A 20048-nucleotide genomic window follows, 5' to 3' on the forward strand; every position below is an offset into this window, starting at 1 on the left:
CCTTTCTCTTTCTTTCTTTCTTCCTTCCTTTCTTCTTTCCTTCCTTCCTTCTTTCCTTCCTTCCTTCCTTCCTTTCCTTCTCCTCTCTCTCTCTCTTTGCTCCCTTCTTTCCTTCCTTCCTTCCTCTTTCTTTCTCTCCTTCTTTCTCTTTTTCTCTCTTTCTCTTTCTTTCCTTCTCTCTCTCTTTCACTCTTTCTCTCTCTCTTTCTCTCTCTCTCTTCTTTCTTTCTCTTTCCTTCCTTCCCCTCCTTCCTTCCTTCCTTCCCTCCCTCCCTCTCTCCTTCCTTCCTTTCTCTTTCTTTCTTTCTTCCTTCCTTTCTTCTTTCCTTCCTTCCTTCTTTCCTTCCTTCCTTCCTTTCCTTCTCCTCTCTCTCTCTCTTTGCTCCCTTCTTTCCTTCCTTCTTTCCTCTTTCTTTCTCTCTTTCTTTCTCTTTTTCTCTCTTTCTTTCCTTCTCTCTTTCTCTCTCTTTCTCTCTGTCTTTCTTTCTCTCTCTCTTTCTTTCTGTCTTTCTCTCTCTGTCTCTCTTTTTCTCACTCTTTCTCTTTCTCTCTCTCTCTTTCTCTCTCTCTCTTTCTCTCTGTCTCTCTCTCTGTCTCTCTCTCTGTCTCTCTCTTTCTCTCTCTCTCTGTCTCTCTCTTTCTCTCTCTTTTCTTTCTCTTTCTTTCTTTCTGTCTTTCTTTCTTTCTTTCTCTCTTTCTTTCTTTCCTTCCCCTCCTTCCTTCCTTCCCCTCCTTCCTTCCTTCCTTCCCTCCCTCCCTCCCTGCTTGCTTCCTTCTTTCCTTCCTTCCTTCCTTCCTTCCTTCCTTCCTTCCTTCCTTCCTTCCTTCCTTCCTTCCTTCCTTCCTTCCTTCCTTCCTTCCTTCCTTCCTTTCTTTCTCTCTTTCTCTCTTTCTTTCTTTCTTCCTGACAGAATCTTGCTCTGTCACCGGGCTGAAGTGCAGTGCCATGATCTCAGTTCACTGCAACCTCCGCCTCCCCGGTTCAAGCGATTCTCCTACCTCAGCCTCCCGGGCAGGTGGGACTACAGGGGCCCACCACCACTCCCAGCTACTTTTTTTGTTTTGTACTGGAGACGGGGTTTCACCATGTTGGCCAGGATGGTCTCGATCTCCTGACCTCATGATCCACCTGCCTCGGCCTCCTGAAGTGCTGGGATTACAGACAGGAGCCACCACGCCCAGCCCCCATCTTATCTTTCTACTCTTTCTCTAAGGCTGGTCTATGTCATCCTGTGTGGATACCTTACAAATTTTGTAGAATTCCCCACATCTATATCTTGCTGTAAAATGTATTTAAAAACTCTTAGTTCTCTGCTGTGCCCAAAAAGGTTTCTATTTGTGTGTAGGAATATGTGTAGGTTTTTATTTGTTTGTTGCTTGGTTTTTCCCCCAAATCCTTGCAAATTCTTAAAACAGGGTAGCTGATGACAGGGACTAGCAGCATGCCTTCTGATGCCTCCTTTGTACCTGGTAATTGTCTAGGAGCTGCAGTGTTGTGTGGGATCAAGGAGGTAGTGCTGCAGAGTGGCCACCAGCAAGAAGCAGGGTTGGGAGGTTGGGATCAGGGATGACGGGCTCAACGGTGGGCTGACTGTCCCCCACCTGACACCTTGAACTGTACAGAAGCCATTGCTCGGAATTAGAGGGCCAGAGCTGAAGGTACTGGTTTGACAAGAGACTTTGCGAGACCCCGGACTCATCTCACACTCCCCGGACAGGCCTGGGATTGGTGGCAGAGAGAGCATCCAGGGACAGCATGTGACAAGACCAGTTAGCAGTGGTGATAATGAGACAGGTTTAGGTGGCATCTCAGGAAGTGGACATGAATGAGTGGGATTTGGAGCAGAAGAGGAGTAATGTGGGGGCACTCCATGGCAACTGCAACTGGCAGATTGGTTTAGGGGACATATGGGCTCCTAGAAGTATTTGATGATGGTGGCAGGGTCTATGATGTTCCCATGAGTGGGGCAGGGGCTCAGAGCCACTGAATTTTGGCGTTAATTTTCATATGATCTCTCTGGACCTCATAGGCTATGGAAGCCTGCAACATATGATGTATGTCCTAAATACAAAGGGATTAAAAATTAATCGTCAGTTACTTTCAAGTATTTATTATTCAGTGTTCTGGTTATCTAGTTTTGAAACAAAATGGCCCAACATTTAATGGCTTAAAACAATCATTTATTTTACTTGTGATTTCGTAGGTCGGGAATTTTGGGAGGCTCAGTTGAATGGTTTATCTCTGTTCTACATCTGGGGCCACTGAAAGACCCACTTCCAAGATGGATTTTCACTCACACGTCTGGCCCCTTTGGTGCTCCTTGGTGTCTCTCTCTCTTCCCCCATGTGATGCTTCATTCTCAGGGTAGCTGCTTCCAGGAGCCAGGCCAATTAAGGGTTATGACATGAAGTGGCATTGGATCATTTCCACCATAGAATATTGATGAAAGTAGGCATGGAGTCCTCCAAGGCCGAAGGAGTGGAGAAATAGACTCCCCACTTGATGGCAGAATGGCAAATCTGCATTGCAGAAGAACATGTGAAATGGGAGATACATATCTATATCCACACTCAAGTCTGCCACACTGAATAACTACGTTATGTATGAATATATAACATAGTTAAAACTAATTTGCAGGCCAGTTGTGGTGGCTCACACCTGTAATCCTAGCATTTTGGGAGGCTGAGGTGGGCAGATTGCCTGAGCTCAGGAGTTCAAGACCAGCCTGGGCAACGTGGTGAAACCCTGTATCTATTAAAATACAAAAAAATTTGCTGGGCGGGGTGGCATGCACCTGTAGTCCCAGCTACTCGGGAGGCTGAGGCAGGAGAATTGATTGAACCCAGGAGGCGGAGGTTGCAGTGAGCTAAGATTGCACCTCTGCACTCCAGCCTGGGTGACAGAGCGAGACTCCGTCTCCAAAAAACAAAACAAAACAAAAAACAAAAAACAAAAAAAACAAAGCAAAACAAAAAACTGTGCAAGAAAACAATCGTTTCTATAATCTTACAAATGCTCCATATGCACACCTTATGTCATGTGGCACACGTTAATCCAATGGTCCTATTCATTCCAGACTCCCTGGAGGATGCCATTGTCAATGGTTGAAATGACAGCCATGATGCATCCTTCATTTTCTTAAGGCTTTGAGGAAGCGTGGCATAAACATGAAGTTCATGTTGTGCCACCTACAGAGAGGTTACTAAGCAATAAACTTTGGAAAGTTTACAATTCTTATTGAATTTCTTTGTATGTTACTTGTGTTGAGTCAATGAAAAGGCCACGTAATACCTAATATATTTTAAAGTTCCTAAACTAATGACTTAACTTCAGAGGCAATACAGGGAATAATTAAGACTTTAGGCTTTGGAGTCCAATGAGCAATAAAAGTGGGTTTTTTTGTTTGTTTGGTTTTGTTTTGAAACAGAGTCTCACTCTGTTGCCAGGCTCGAGTACAGTGGCATGATCTTGGCTCACTGCACTTCTGCCTTCTGGCTTCAAGCAATTCTTGCACCTCCTGCCTGCTGGCCACCAGAGTAGCCAGGATTACAGGTGTGCACAATCACACAAAACTGGGTTCTTATCCTGACTCTGTCTCAGGTTCTTATCCTGAGTTGTTAACTATGTGACGTTAGAGGAAGATCCTTAACCTCTCCCAGCCTCAGTAGTCCTTATATTATAAAGTTGGTATCAGGTAGTCTCATTGATTATTGCTGTGCAGCAACTACCTCGAAACAGTGTCTTAGAAGAGCAATTTTATTATGATTCTGTAGGTCAGGAATTCAGGAAAGGCTCAGGTGGGTAGTTCTTCTGCTTCACCTGGCATTGGCTGGGGCTGTTCTCATGGCTGCATTTAGCTGGCCATTCACCTTGGCTGGAAGGTCCAAGAAGGCTTCACTCACATGTCAGGTTTCTCAGTGCTCCTCCCAGTGGCCTGTCTCCACCTGGTCTTTCTATTATTCATTCATCTAGCCTGAGCTTCTTTATGCCTGGTTCCTGGCTTCCTCAAAGTGAAAGTGAAAGTTATCAGGTCTCTTAAGAGGTAGGTCCAGAACTGGCACAGCACCACTTCCACCTTAGTCTATTGGTCAAAGCAAGTCACAAGGCCAGCCCAGGTCCAAGGGTAGGAAAATGGACTCCACCTCTTGGTGGGAGGAGTGGCAGCATGTGCACACAGGGAAGGGAGGACTTACTGGCAGCCACGGTTGGAAACTACCTGCCACACCAGGATCCAATCAGATAATTTATGTAAATGCATAGCACAGTGTCTGGCATTCAATGTATTCTTGCTAAACTTTTTTTTTTCTTTTTTGAGACAGAGTCTTGCTCTGTCGCCCAGGCTGGAGTGCAGTGGCATGATCTCGGCTCACTGCAACCTCCACCTCCCGGGTTCAAGTGATTCTCCTGCCTCAGCCTCCCGAGTAGCTGGGACTACAAGCACACGCCACCATGCCCAGCTAATTGTTGTATTTTTAGTAGAGATGGGGTTTCATCATGTTGCCCAGGATGGTCTCACTCTCTTGACCTCGTGATCTACCCGCCTTGGCCTCCCAAAGTGGTGGGATTACAGATGTGAGCCACCGCACCTGGCTGCTAATCATAATTTTTAAATGTATAATAATTTTTTACAAATTTTATTTTACTTTAAGTTCTGGAATACATGTGCAGAATGTGCAGGTTTCTTACATAGGTATACATGTGCCATGGTGGTTTTCTCTAACAAATAATTTTATTTTTCTCAAAATGCTTGACTTTCCAAAAGAAAAATCATTATAGAATGGGCTGTTTTGTATCTTTAAAAATAATGCGAGCATGACATTGTTGGAAATGACTCAAATAAACGAATCTTTTTTAAGCATCTGCTATGTGCACAACACTTAGTGGTACAGTCTCTGCCCTCAACAACCTTACTTAGTAACATGGGGAACAATGGAAGGAGGAGTTGGAATTTGGCCAGAGTTTGGGATGCTGAGAAGTTGTAAAAGAGATAAAAGAAAAAGAATGAAAAAAAGAGATAGATGTCATCATAAGTTATGGGAGGGAGACACCAAAGTTCTTAAAGATCTTTGAATTTTTAGTTTTTAACCATCATATATCAATTCTGCAGTTTCCTTATCTTTAAAATCAGGTAATAGTATTTGCTTGCATCAGACAGCATAGGCTATTTTATGCTTTAGTAACAAAGACCTCCCAAATCTCAGTTGTTTCATAACACTAACATTTGGCTGGGCACAGTGGCTCACGCCTATAATCCCAGCATCTTGGGAGGCCGAGGCAGGTGGATAACCTGAGGTCAGGAGTTCAAGATCAGCCTGGCCAACATGGTGAAACCCCCATTTCTACAAAAATACCAAAATTAGCCAGGCATGATGGCGGGTGCCTGTAATCTCAGCTACTCGGGAGGCTGAGGCAGGAGAATTGCTTGAATCCAGAAGGTGGAGGTTGCAGTGAGCCGAGATCATGCTGTTGCACTCCAGCCTAGGTAACAGAGCGAGACTCTGTCTCAAAAATTGAAAATTAAAATTAAAATAAAAAAAAACCCCACTAACATTTGTCTCTCACTCATGCAAAATGCCCACCATGGGTCCAGTTAATTCTCCAGGGCAACTGTTCTCCATGGATTGTTTCAGCTTTCCAGGGGCCTTTGGTCTTAAGGCACCTTGATATCAACATGTGCTTCCAAGATCGCTGCAACAGGAGAAGATGACGTTTAAATGCTTCCATGCAGACATAAAATGTGTCCCTTCCATTTACATTTCACTGGTCAAAGCAAGTTAGATGGAGAAACCTAATTTCAAAGGGGCAAGGAAGCACTATCCTCCTTGCTGGAAACACAGGAGAACCTGACGTGTTGGTAAGCAGCAGTGTGTCACTCTGCTATCCCAGAGGGTGGACGTGATGAGTAAATGGGATTGAGTAATTCTTGAGAACCACACAGCCATACTGAGCGGGGACTGCTAGGAGGTCAGTTAGCCCCACTTACACTAAGTGACTAACTCCTGCCCACCAGCCGCGGAGACGCAACTACAACTGGTGAGTCATTAGTTACTGCAGGTTTTGGTACTTCCATGTCATCCTTCAGGAGTTGAGATTCAAGTTTTACATTTGAGAATACAAAAATTCTCTGTATGTGAAATGAATACACATAATGACTTCAGACAACTTATAAAGTCTATGAAAATTTGTGTTTCCGTTCCTTTGTATTTTCACTCCTTCTGTCTTAGTCTGTTCAGGTTGCTATAGCAAAACTATCATAGACTGGGTGGTGTAAATGACATGTATTCCTCACAATTCTGGAGGCTGGAAGTCTGAGATCAGGGTGCCAGCATGATCTGGCTATTAGTGAGGGCTGCCTTCCTGGCTGGCAGGTGGCTGGCGGGTGACTGGCAGGTGCCTACCATCTCACTGTGTCCTCACATTGGGGAGAGGGAGATTCTCTCTCTCATGTCTCCTTTCATAAGGGTATTAATCTCATTCATGAGGGCTCCACCCTAATTTGAAGATGCCACCTCCAAATACCATCACACTGGGGATTAGACTTCAACATATGAGTTTTTTTGGGGGGACATTCAGTCCATGCTACCTTCCAGCTGCAACCCCTAGAGCAAAACAGTAACCCCAAACAGAGCTGTGCTTTAACGTGTAACACAACAGACACTGGTGAAAATCCCTTTCCTCATGTTTAGAGCCTTTGCACTAGCTGTCAAGCTAGCTTCAGTTGTCCCTAGAAGGATGTTAGGATGAAGAGACATTCCAACCACATTCAGCTGTCAGGGCACGAGAGAGGTTGTTTTGGTTTAAATTGCACATTTTCCATTCATACCCTTCTTGGAGAGATTTAAAACCACTCATTGTTTTACAGGCCTACCTGATCTAATGGGGGGATAACTCTGTAATCTATTATTTTTTAAATTTTATTTTAGAGATAGGATCTTTCTCTGTCTTCCTCAGTGGCATGATCATAGCTCACTGCAACCTCCAACTCCTTGTGCTCATGGTATCCTCCTGCTTCAGCCTTCTGGTAGCTAGGACTATAGGGGTGAACCATTATGCTCAGCCAATTTTTTTTGACAATTTTTTTTTAGAGAGACAAGGACAAGGTCTCGCTATGTTGCCCAGGCTGGTCTTGAACTGCTGGCCTCAAGTGATCCTCCCACCTCAACCTCCCAAAGTGCTGAGATTACAGTCACGGGCTATTGCACCCTGCTGTGTGCAATTTTAAAATGTCCTCAGTGTTCTTGGGAAAGGCTCCTTAATAATTAGCCAACTGATAATTTTCCCTTTGCTCTCTGTAATTACATTTCTTCAGCAGAGGTAGGAAGAGGGCTGGTAGACAAACAAACCCAACAGGTAAAAGCAATATTAGGAAGAGAAGGGAAAATTCGCCAATCAGAGAAAGACTGATAGGAAAGGCAGACACAGGGAGCTAAGTATGAGCTCAGCCCACAGGCACGGGCAGGAGGAACTTGAAGGAGTGAGAGGGAGTCGGGGAGTAGGAATACTCAGAGAATCGGCGTTTCTGTTTAAGTAAAAATTAAGAAGGAATTGAACCCTTGTATTAGTCTGTTCTCATGTTGCTAATAAAGATGTACCCGAGCCTGGGTAATTTATAAAGTAAGAAGTTTAATTGACTCACAGTACTGCATGACTGGGGAGGCCTCACAGTCATGGTGGAAAGCGAAGGCAAAGCAAGACACATCTTACATGGCAGCAGGCAAGAGGTCATGTGCAGGGGGACTCCCATTTATAAAACCATCAGATCTGTTGACACTTATTCACTACCACAAGAACAGTATGAGAGAAACCACCTCCATGATTCAATTATCTCCACCTGGCCCTGTCCTTGACACATGGGGATTATTACAATTCCAGGTGAGATTTGGGTGGGGACACAGCCAAACCATATCAACCCTTTTAGCAAAAAGTTCTCCAGAATATACACTTTCCACTTTCCTGCTGCAATGGGCAGAAAATAATAGAACCGAGGTTGGTTGACTCATCCTCCTTCGAACATATACACCAGCCAGCAAGTGCACTCTCATTTGTGAGATCACTGGAGTGACTTCTTTTTCCACTGACCGGTAGGCTCCAGGAGAAAAGGGGCCAGGTCAGGGTTTGATCACTGTGGTGACCCCTGAGCTTAGCATATCTGGTACATGATAAGTTTTGAGTTCATCTTGACTGACTGAATGAATAAACAAGTTTATTACAAACAGAAGTATCTGACAATGCCCAAGGCTCTTATTGGGAACATATGTTCTTATGGACCAATCCTTGGATGCCATGCTGTGGAAGGCAGGGTATGACAGGCAATTTAGCTTGCTGGTGTGGAGCAGCCTTGAGCACTGCACTCCTGGGGTTCAAACCCTGTCTTTGATACTTAACAGCATGTGACCTTGGGCAGGCTTCTAACCTCTCAGTGCCTCAGTGTCCTCATGTATAAAGTGGAGATAATAATGCCTATTTATAGGGTTGTAACAAAGGTTAAATGAATTAACACTCTTAGAACAGTGCCTGGTAAGTACCCGTGAGTATAAGAATGCTGGCTATCATCATCATTGTTGCTCGTTCAAGCTAGAAAATGGTTTTAGATAAATTCCTGATTTGAATTTGAGACTCTTTTGTTCTTTTTAAGGAATTTAACTTAAGCTTTAAATTTCAACCATTTTTTTTCATGTTCATCGAGGTTTTATTGGAAACCATTGGTACAAAGGAGATTCAGTTCAACACAGTCCGTGGGAAAGCGATGCTCTCGCTTGTGATTTCATTATATTTATGAGGCTTAGCAAATGCTCTCAATTATGACCTTTTGTATTGGGGTTCTTTTCTGGTTACAAAAAAAATGTGCTCACAGATTCCTGCCAAGTTGCAAGCACTCGGTTATGGTCCTTTCTCTTTTCCTCTCATGATGGTTTTATACTATGTTACATTGGCTAAGCTAGAACGAGGTTTGTCACGATCCCCTTCTCTCTGTGGTTCCAGCTTAGACTCAGCCAAAGAGAAACAGTGTGTGAGATTTGGAGGGTAGAAGGAAAACAGCAACCAATGTTTTCAGAAAGTCATTGTGATTTCAGTGCAGAGAAAGACCAATGCAGAGGTGCTGTCAGATTCCCGTTTGTCCTCACTCTCTCTGGCTCTGTGACCACCTCTTCCTCCTGATCATTGGCCTTGCTGACCAACAGCAACTCCAAGCCACACCGCCACACACAGAGGCCACAGTGCCCGCTTTATCCCTACCAGCCTTCCTGTCATCCCACTCCAGCAGCCGGATGTACCTGGCTCCCCAGGTTTCCTGCAAGCTCTGACTTGCCCATCCATGTCACTGCTTTGGCTGAGCTTCTAGCCCCTCCTTATCAACCCCTCTTTCGCCTTCCTCCCACAATTCTGTGAGGTCCTGGACATTTAACAAACCTCTTATTCTGCACTATGCATAGTGGTTATGCTTCCCAGATGGAACCTCGATTGTTGTCATTGTAACTGGTCTCCAAACAATGGCCATTCGTGAGCCATACCTCCTGATCATCACATCTTGGTAAAGTTCCTCTCACATTGAATCTGGCTGACCCTGTAGGTCTTTTGAATGAACAGAATACAGGGGAAGTAACACATGCCTCTCCTGGCTCTAAGATTCAAGAAGGTCTGGTGACTTCTGCTTCAGTACTTTCAGGAACCCTAAGCCACCATGTAACAAATCCTGCCACCCTGCTGGAGATACCATGTGGAGAAGCCTGGAGGGGAAGAAGCCCCAAGACTCTATGGAGAGAGGGGCCTGCTGTCCTAGTATCGGGGCTGAGCCCAGCCTCCCAGCCACCTTCACCAAAGAACAGGAGAGGACATGCACATGGAGCCTTCTGGAATGTTTCTGCCCCAGCATTTGATGGTACATGCAAGAGATCATGAGTAAGGACAGAAGAAAAGCTGACCAGCTGAGCCCCAGATGACCCACAGTACCTTTGGTTAACAGTAGGCAAGGCAGACATCTGAGCCTGCATGACTTAGCAAGTTTAGGATGCATACTCCACTTGTTGTATAACCTGTTCGTGTAAGCTCATACTTGCCTTGGAGCCACTATTATCTGTAAAAGGTATAACTGCCCTGCTGACACTGTCAGTGGAGGACATGGTTTGGCTTGGCTCTTGGGCATGGCTTGACATGGCTCTTGTACTCATGCCCAGAGATAGAAGGAGATAAGCTGCTGACCCTGAAGGAAGAGCTGGCGGCACAGCAGGGCAGCTGCAGCAAGACGCTGAGACAGAACAGACAGTGTAGGAGACCTGCTGATGAGCGAGCTGCTGAATAAAGCCTTATTTCCCCTACTGACGGCCCCGAGTGTTCTTTCAGCTATCTGCTATTCATCCACCCACTTCCTTCGGACCTCAGCATGTGCTGGAACCTGGACTTGAACCTGACACAGGAGAAGCAAGAAAATAGTTGTTTGGCTGGGTGCAGTGGCTCACGCCTGTAATCCCAGAACTTTGGGAAGCCAAGGCGGGTGGATCGCTTGAGCACAGGAGTTCAAGACCAGCCTGGGCAACACAGAGAAACTGTCTCTACTAAAAATACAAAAATTAGCTAAGCATGGTGGTGCACACTTGTAATACCAGCTATTTGTGAGGCTGAGGCATGAGGATTGCTTGAATCCGGCAGGTGGAGGTTGCAGTGAGCCAAGATGGCACCACTGCACTCTAGCCTGAGTGACAGAGGGAGACTCTGTCTTTAAAAAAAAAAAAATAGTTGTTTGTAAGCCCTTTCTATTTTGATATAATTATAAACTTACAGAGAAGATATAAAAATAGCACCAAAAAAAAAATCCCACGTCTTTCACCCAAATTGCCCAAATGTTAAACAATTGCAGGAGGAGAGGGCAAATGTTAAAAGTTAAAAGTAAGTTGCATACCCCTATATAAGGCAGTGTGTATCTCCTAAAAGCAAGAAAATTCTCTACATAAACACAATATAATTATAAAAGCCAGAAAATTACATTTTATAATGCTATTATCTAATCTACAGACCTTGTTCAAATTTTGCCAATTGTCCCCAAAATGACCTTTTTAGCAAAAGAAAATCCTGGATCACGCATTGCATTCACTTGTCATGTTTCTATAACCTCCTTTAACCTGGGCCAGTTCCCAGGTTTTCTTTGCTTTGCATGACATTAACACTTTTGAAGAGTACTGGTTAGTTAGTTTATAGAATGTCCCTCAACGTGAATTTATCTGGTATTTTCTCACAATTAGATTCAGGTTACACATTTTTTGGCAGAAATACAACAAAGGAGATTTTGTATTTTCTCAGTGCATAATATCAGGAGGTAAGCAATGTTGATTCATCCCATCACAGGTGATATTGAACTTAAATGTTAGGTTATGATGGCATCTGAGAGTTTTATAAATTTACTCAGTGTAAGGTTATGAGTTTTTTGCTTGTAATTAATAAGTATTTTACAGAGTGATGCTTTGAGACCATGTAACGATCCTGTTGTTCATGATTTTTGAGCCACTAGCTTTAGTATCCATTGATGATTCAATTGATTAATCAGTTTCTACCATGATGATTGCAAATGGTGATTTTCTAATTTCATCACTTCTTCTATACTTATTAATTAGCATTCTACTGCAAGAAAGAGCTTTCCCTTTCCCCCCACTTACTTAGTTGTAACAGTTTTAACTAAGTGATTTCCATTTGAGTCAGTGGGTTATAATCTGTTAATATCATGATTTATTCTGATGCTTAAATTCCCAGATTTAGCCTTTGAGAGCCTCTTCCAACTAGTCGCAAGTCCTTTTCATATGTGCCCATGATTCTCTGAGCACTTACATACTTTTCTGGCACAAGATGTTCCAGGCTCAGCTTGTATTGTCCCTGCTCCAGCCTTTGAATCAATCATTTTCCTAAGGAGTTTTGGGTCTTTTTAGTGAGGAAAGGTATTTAGAAACCAAGATCTTGGTGGTAGGCATGCTCATTGCTACTGAGCACCATTGCTTTTAGGCTCTCTTAGTGGCCAGACCCAGGAAATATATATATGTGTCCATGTGCACACATACATATATACCCACACTCTGTCTATTTTTATATCTATCTGTCTATATTTAAAATGATTAGTTCAAACCATGAGTTCATACTGATACTTCCAATTCTAATCCAACCTTATGGAATAAATCCATAAGGTTTCATTCTAGCTCTCTCCCTTTTCATATTTGTTAACTTCCTTTTCTAACGGTTAAAAACATGGCTCCTATTATCTATGACATATTGTCTTATTTTCTTAATCCTAAAATATACAGAGAATGCTTTCAAAATTGTTAACCCATACTTCTGCAGGAGAAACAGCAAACCAAAACTACTGATTTGCATTCCATGTTTACAGTTTTTGGCTCTAGCCTCAAGGCAGAGTCCAAATACTTTCTTTAAAAGTTGCTCAACCTGGACATGGTGGCTCATGCCTGTAATTCCAGCACACTGGGAGGCCGAAGCAGGAGGATCACTTGAGTCCAGCAGCTTGAGAGTAGCCTAGGCAACATGGCAAGGTCCTGTCTACAGAAAACCTAAAAATTAGCCAGGTATCATGGTGCATGCCTATGATCCCAGCTACTCCAGAGGCTGAGAGGTGGAAGGATCACTTGAGCCTGGGAGGTCAAGGCTGCAACGAGCCATGATCATGACATTGCACTCCAGCCTGGGCAATGGGAGTGAAACCCTGTCTCAGAAAAAAAAAATGTTGCTCAAGGTAATTATAGTTTTATTCCAAGCCATTAAGTTTTGGAGTGGTTTATTTTGCAAAGGACAATAAAATGACTTTGCAAATTAGCATTTATCACAGGTCCATTGTGAAAAAGAAATCAGGCAGGACCTAAATGACATTAGGCTATGGGAAAATAAGTTTCATCTGACCCATACAGCAATAGGCATTTATTATGTAAGTTACCTCTTGAGTGAATCTGGGAAGGGTAGTACTGGCCTTGGGCCTAATTATGAATCAAGTGTGTTTGTCTTAGACATCTCATCTTTCTTATTTCTCCATCATTCTCATCTCTCACTGCTCAGATACTTAGTGCTTTGTGGCTACCCAGAACAGTCTACTATGGTTTCCCAGCTCTACCTAGGTCTTTCTGCCAATACTCCATTAAGCTTTCCAGTCTTTCAGACTTGTGAATGCATGGGAGGATAGCTGCCCAGTTAAATTCACAATGAAGGATGAGACTATGAGCCAACCAGTCAGGTACCTTTTCTAGGGTACTTGTGTACTGCACGTAATTAAACTCAGGCCCTGGGGAAGGGTGGAGGGAGATTTCTTTGCACAACACCTCCTGTCCTGACCCATGTCTCCTGCCTACTTAATCTGTGGGCTAGAATTGTCCTGCTGGGAAGAGCTAGAGGAAATCCACATAATGCACACTGGCTTGAAATCTATTACAGGTCTATCGCTTGAATGGTTTAATACATAAGTAAATACATTAAATTTATACGCAAACTGGTAAGTGCGTGTGTAGTTACATTTCTATAGCTCTTGATTCAATGAATGTCCACCACTTGAGCAATACATGAAGCCATGTGTTAGCTGGAAGAACTGGTCAATGGAAACTATAACAATACCCCCACGCGCCACCGTGGTCACCACAGGGCGAAATAATAGCTCTGACTCTTCAGACGAAGGCGTTGGAAGAGAACGCCTCATTGAGCTGCTGACCAGCTCTGGTACATGGGGCATTGCGTGCCTTGACCCGGATGGAAGGTGCCCAGAGGGCAGTGGAGTGGGCTTCAAAAGCAGCTGGAGGGATTCCTCACTGACAATGGAGCAATTCCTTTGGGTTTTCAAAACATATTTAGGGGAGCAGAACTTTATAATAAGAACAGTGCTTCCTTTACAATCAAGAAGAGAGTTTAGAGTCATTTGATTTGAATTTTCAAAGAGGCACAACTTTATTTTGTACCCCAGACTGGGGAAGGCAGGGCATAATTCCTGATATAATGCCACATCCAGTGAGAAATGGTGCCTGCCCGTCCGAATTGTTCTCTGCAGCTAATTTCACAAGTGTCTCAAGGGCAGAGCATGATAAGTGAGCAAAATGAATTTCAGTTTTATGGAGATATTCCCAGGGAGTTACATTAAAAATTAATAAGCCAAGACTGAATTCGGAGGGATGGTTAGAGTATCTGGCTAGCCTATCTCCCATGGCAGACCTTCTTGAGGTTCAGGGATGGGTTTCAGAAGATCCATGCCTCTCTCCAAAATTACATGGGGTTTTATTTATTTATCTTTTTCTGAGGCAGGGATTTTGTTTAGAGCCATGCTTACACATTTATTATTACTATTTTTAGAGAGACAGGGTCTCATTATGTCTCCCAGGCTAGTCTCGAACTCTTGGGCTCAAGCAATTTTCTTGCCTTGGCCTCTCAAAGTGCTGGAATTATAGATATGAGCCACCACACCTGGCCTTTTTTTTTTTTTCTTTTCTTTTGAGACAGGTTCTCACTCTGATGCTTAGGCTGGAGGGCAGTGGTATGATCACGGCTCATTGTAGCCTTGACCTCCTGGGCTCAAGCAATCCTTCTGTCTCAGTTTTCTGAGTAACTGGGACCACAGGTATGTGCCACCATGCCCAGTTAATTAAAAAAAATTTTTTTCATAGCAGTGGAGTCTCTCTATGTTGCCCAGGCTGGTCTTGAATGCTCAAGCAATCCTCCCACTTTGGCCTCCCAAAATGTTAGGATTACAGGTGTGAGCTGCCATGCCTGACCTTGTACATTTTTATGAGGAGAATGTCAGTAACTTTTTTCCCCCTCATCTACATGTGTTGTCAAGTAACTTTCTTTAGATTTTCAAGGGAGTCCTTGAAAGTTAAAATCTTGATCTGAATGGACATTTCTGAAACTGTCTTCTGAGCCAACCATGGAAAGTGAACATCTTCTCATAGGCATGCTCAGATTTTGACACCACCATCTGCTCAAATTGTGACAGAGAGTAGAGCACCGTGACAACTTACAATTGCCATGACTATCGGCTAAGGGCTGAATGTGCGTGTCTCCCCAGAATTCATAGGCTGAACCTTAATCCCCTGTGCAGTGGTGTCGGGGAGGTGATCATGAAGATGAGTGGGATTCATGCTCTTGTAAAAGGCCTGAGGGAGCTTCTTGGCCCCTTTGACTGTCCCACTGTATGAGGACCTTGGGAGGCACCATCTTTGAGGGGCAGGGCCTCACTACACTGAATCTGCCAGGACCTTGATAGTGGACTTCCCAGCTTCCAGAACTGTGAGCAATAAATCTCTGTTGTTCATAAACTACCCAGTTTAAGTATCTTGTTATAACAGCTCAAACAGACGAAGACACTATCTCTGCTCCCTTAGTAGGGGTTACTTTCCTTCTTCTTCTTCTTTTTTTTTTTTTTTTTTTTTAACAGTGTCTTGCTCTGTTGCCCAGGCTGTAGTGCAGTGGCACAATCTTGGCTCACTGCAACCTCCACCTTCTGCGTTCAAGCAATCCTCCTGCCTCAGCCTCCCAAGTAGCTGGGACTACAGGCACAAGCCACCACTCCTGGCCAATGTTTTTGTATTCTTAGTAGAGATGGGGTTTCACCATGTTGTCCAGGTTGGTCTCGAACTCCTGACCTCAAATGATCCACTCGCCTTGGCCTCCCAAAGTGCTGGGATTACAGGCATGAGCCACCATGCCTGGCCTACTTTCCTTTTCCTTCTTAAAGAGAATATTTGAATGCAAGTGAGGATGGGTGAAAGAGCTAATTGCTCTCAATTTATTTTAAAGAGAAAATCAGTTCCAAATAAATTGTTTTCAAAATGCCTCATGTTGGGTTGAGACAGACTTGAGAATCAATGTTCCGTGGAACAGTGAGATGTTCTCTGGAGGAACAGTGAAAAATAAGAGTGAATTATGTAGTATGTATGACTGGATGAGATTGTGGGCTCTGGAGCCGACTCCCTGGATGCAAATCTTGGCTCTATAGCATCCTAGCTGTACAATCTTGGTAGGTTACTTCACATCTCTGGGCCTCAGTTTCCTCATCTGTAAAATGGGATGAGAATAATGGCACTGACTTTGTAGGGTTATGTGTGAGAATTTTTGGAGTAAATACTTTGTCAAGCCCTCAGAACAGTGCCCAACATATAGTAAACAGCCAACAGAGGCTATTGTTATTATCTTCCCCAGTGATTTGATCCACTACATAGTCAAATTTGTCAGTTCGTTCAGAGTCAGTTGACTGCTGGTCCAGACCCAAATTTTGAATTAATTTAGGATACTATTGCTATGGTAGAGAAGAACTCAGTGAAGTAATAATTTGGTAGAGTAATCATTTTAGAAGGAGCCCAGGGAGTAGATACATTTGTCAGGGAAACCCAGCTTCAGAGCCAAGACTATGAATGCAGCATTTCTTGGGAAAAAAATAAAAAACACAATAATAATCCCAATGACCACTTACTGAGAGCTTCTTTATATTGTAAGGACACTACAAATATTACCACACTTAACCTCCGTCATGAGGTTAGCCTAGTATACCATTTCACCTTTGGGAAAATTGAGACTCAGAGAGGTTGAGTAATTTTCTCAAGGTCACACAGTTGACTGGCACACACACTGTCTGGCAGACTCCAATACCCCCACTCTCTCTTCTAGACTTGGCTTCTTCCTGATTTCTCAATTCTCAACCAATAAGATGAGAAGAATTTTGTAATGCCACCCAATTCCCCTTTATTGGCAATGCAGCTTATGTCAAGGCGTCTGAGGAAAGCAACAGCAGATGAGATCCATCGGTTTCTCCATCTGGTCACCTCTCCAGCTCAGCAGGCTGCAAGCTAGCCTCGCTTTCCCAGGTACTATGTATGTTCTGTGCCCCCCTCCCCAATTCTCCCCCTTTCTGTAGCCGCTGTTGCACTTAGCAGCATCACTGTCCCCTGTCACATCGGCAGGAAACAAGGAGCCATTCAGCTCTTTCATCCTCAGCCCCCACTTTCAGTCATCACCAAGGCCTTATTTCCATCCTTGAAATGCCTCTCCACTCTCACTGCCTTTGTCCTATTTGAGTCTCATCATTCCGCGGCCTGGTTATTTCAGCACTTTCTCAAGTGGCCTCCTAGCCTTCATGCTCTCTCCGTAATTCATCCTTCACATTGTCTACAACAGTTCTAAAGACAAATTCCATCTTGTCATGCCTTCCAGTCCCTCCAATTGGTTATTGGATAAAGTCTAAACTCCCTACCGTGGCTTATGAAGGTATGGTTGAGAATTTCTAGGGTACCCACTCAGTCTATGTGTTACAGATCCCTGCTTCCTTTGGGAACTGTTCCCTTTACCCTCCAGGGTATCATATTTGCAAAATGTGACCTTGCCTCTCAGCCATAGCTGACTGGACGAGGAGCAGTTATAGGACCTGAGCTGTACCACTCAGAGATCCCTCCCTAAGGACTGGAATTGGAATCACAGAACTATTTTCTCCACGTGTCTCAATCTGTATCATATAAACCCTAGAGCTATGAGCAGGTCATGTGTCTGTCATGTGAACTGGATTGTGCAAAATTCCCCTCTGGACAGAGAGAGGAGGGAATAGAGTCCTGCCTGCAGAGAGAAACGGGTAAAAAGATGGAGCGCGAACACTGCCTGGGCTCACCCTGGCCTGGTGCTTTCAATTTTTAATACTTCCTGACACCCCAGTGTGTCTCTGTCTTTGGGCTCTGAGAGATTTCCTATTTCTTTATAGCAAATTCTTCTTTTTGGTGTAAGCCAACTACAGTGAGTTTTTACCTGCCACCGAAGATGCAGCTAATAAGATCCTACTTTTCCTCCCCACATGTCATAGTGGATCTTTTGCCTTCCCCCTGTGTTCTCTGTGCACCCATCTTTTGCTTCAGCCACAAAATCATTCATTATTTCTCCTTAACATTTGTTAAACTTTCTCTTCTTTGTTTATTTATTTATTTTTATAGAGACAGAGTCTCACTATGTTGCCCAGGCTGGTCTCAAACTCCCGGGCTCAAGCAATCCTCCCGCCTCAGCCTCCTAAAGTGCTGTGATTACAGGTGTAAGCCACCGCACCCGGTGAACACTTCTTAAACTTTCTTCACTCTATGCCTTAGCTTATGCTGTTCCTTCTGCCTGGAATACCCTTCCTACTACATAATTGGCCTGAGAAACTCTTACTTGCCCTTGAAGGCTCTGTTCATATATTACTTTTCTTCTGAAGTTTTTCACTATTCCTTCCTTGGTGGCTTCAAGAGTTTTTTTTTTTCTTCCAGAGTGCTAGAACTCAAGCGAGGTTTTGTTTGCACCGCTATCAAATTCTTATTCTCTTGACTTTGTGTGTGTTTATCTATCTTCCCCACTAGACTGCAAGCTCCTTAAGGACAGGACTCCATCTTTCTAATTTCCTTAATTCCACTGTCCAAAGCCCAGTCTGTACAGCTTCCTGAGTATGCTGGAGAAATGAAGGTTTGTGGCTCAAAATTCTTGTTTTGTCATCCCAATTATGCATTCCCTGTATAGACAGGATATGCGGGGCTGGAGATGCCTTCAGAAGTGGCCGAGATGGGACAGTTGCAGGAGAGGGAACATAAGCGCCTTGAGGAATTGAACCTGCACTCCCTCATTCTGGATGCTCCCAAAGCACAGAAGAGGCCCTGGCTTGATGTTGGCCTCCTTTCTGGCTGGTAGATTGACCTGGCCCCAGGACAGGTGGGGCTCATGGCTGATCTGGCAATGAGTGGCTTCCCCTCTTTCCTTCTTTCAGGGTCCTCTTGCAGGCATCTGCTAAATCCACAGTGCCTCCTGGCTCTCTCTTCTCTTCTCTCCTTTCCCCTGCGGCCTCCCACCCCACCCCTGACGTTCCCTATTCCCTGCAAATTCCATTCCCTAAGAATTCTCCTTCCCAACCTATATCTGTGCATATTCGGAATTAATGAGCATTTACTCCACACTGCCAGACAATGAGCTAAATGGTCACTGAGATTTTGTGCCAACTAGAAGGGCAAGATTATGCGCCAGGCTCTAGTGCCAGACTGCCTGGGCTTGAATCCTGGCTAGGGACAGGAATACTAAGTAGCAGCAATAATGGTTCCTACCTCCTAGGATTGTTACGAAAGATAACGCATGTGAAGCACTTAGAATAGCACCAGGAGCTCAAGTACGTGCTCAGTGAGTCGTTATTCATGGATGGACACAACACATCTCAAATGGGAAGACACATGGGCATCCCAAGGAGGCTAATGATTGCTGACCTTTCAAACCAATATTACTAAATGTCTGCTCAAAGTTTGTTTAGAACAGTGGTCCTCCAACTGTGGCATGCATCGGAATCACCTATTTTTGCGATTAAAAGTACTTACAAAAACCGCAATGACCTTTGCAGAGAATCACTTGAACCCGCGAGGTGGAGGTTGTAGTGAGCTGAGATCTCGCCACTGCACCCCAGCCTGGGTAACAGAGCGAGACCGTGTCCCTAAATAAATAAATAAATAAATAAAAATAAAGTTCCCCAAATGCCCCCCATGGAGCCCAGGTTAGGAACCATGATTCTGAGGGCGAGCGCTCTGGAGAAGGAGGCTGGGGGTGGAGGTGGGGAGGGGAGGAAGGAGGCAGTGGTGGTGCTCCTCCCTGCTCTTCTTTCTGCAGGAATGAGTCCCCAGGGTGAAGTCACCCACCCACCTCACCTTGTGGGTTCGGTACTATCTCTGTCACTGAAAGCACCTCTAGAAGATGGGTTCCTGCCCCCAGCGCAGAAGCTCATTGAGACTGTGACATGACAGCTGGTGGGTTTTGCCCTTCCAGGAGTTCATTCCCCATCTCATTAACCTCTCAATGCCATTCCAGCACTTCTCATGGATTGGCTTCCGTTGAAATTAGAATAAAAATCTAAACTCACTAGAGGACCAACAAAACCCCTGCAATTCTCCAACCAGTCTCCTGACCCTTTTCCCAGGTGTGTCCACCCTCTGGCTTGAGTCCTAAGCTCAGCCCATTCCTGCTACAGGGCCTGTGGTCCTTCCCATCCACCATGCTCTGCTTCCAGGTCTTTTTTTTTTTTTTTTTTTTTTTTTTTTTT

This window comes from Macaca nemestrina, chromosome 8 (assembly GCF_043159975.1).
Source record: "Macaca nemestrina isolate mMacNem1 chromosome 8, mMacNem.hap1, whole genome shotgun sequence".
Classification (NCBI taxonomy): Eukaryota; Metazoa; Chordata; class Mammalia; order Primates; family Cercopithecidae; genus Macaca; species Macaca nemestrina.